The sequence below is a fragment of the Mytilus galloprovincialis genome, chromosome 4 (assembly GCF_965363235.1).
Source record: "Mytilus galloprovincialis chromosome 4, xbMytGall1.hap1.1, whole genome shotgun sequence".
NCBI classification, from domain to species: Eukaryota; Metazoa; Mollusca; class Bivalvia; order Mytilida; family Mytilidae; genus Mytilus; species Mytilus galloprovincialis.
In genome coordinates this window covers 16,095,793-16,096,427 of record NC_134841.1, presented here as the reverse complement: position 1 = coordinate 16,096,427, position 635 = coordinate 16,095,793, and positions in this window count along the sequence as shown.

Genomic DNA, 635 nt, shown 5'->3' with positions numbered 1-635 from the left:
TGATAAATTTTCGTGTATATGATGCAAGTATAGGTAGCTTTTCTCAGTTGTTGGCTTATGGCATGTTTTGTCTCGTAACTAAAAATAACTAAAAGCATGTTAGTTAGACACGATTAATCTTTAAAAAGGACATCTTCCGGACAACACGAGGTTCTCAGTGATATACGTTCTTGTCATATTGCAAGCTCCCAATCGAGAGGAGACATTAAAAATGTGTAATGATGCAGACGACATCGTCCGGTACCAGACAATTTTTTAATTGGCCTAGTCAAAATTGGAAAAAAGCTACCATTGATGTAAAGATATACAAATTTCAATATGGAAATAACGCCTTATTAAACAAACAACTGAACAGTTTAACAAAAAAAAAAGCAAAGGCAAACACCAGATGTTGACATAAATAAGATTAAAACGATAAGGGTCGGTTATATAATAAAATGTCCTTAATTTACAGGTATACATATATAACGCCTAATATATGCAAAAAGTAGTAGTGTGATATATACTTAATGTAATTCTTACATGTAATATTTCCTTTTGGCTAAGTTGCATGTTTTATTAGAATTATGGTTTTGGTAGTAACTTCTGTTGCATCTCTCCCTTTTTTATTATCTTTATCATTTTTTTTTTCATTC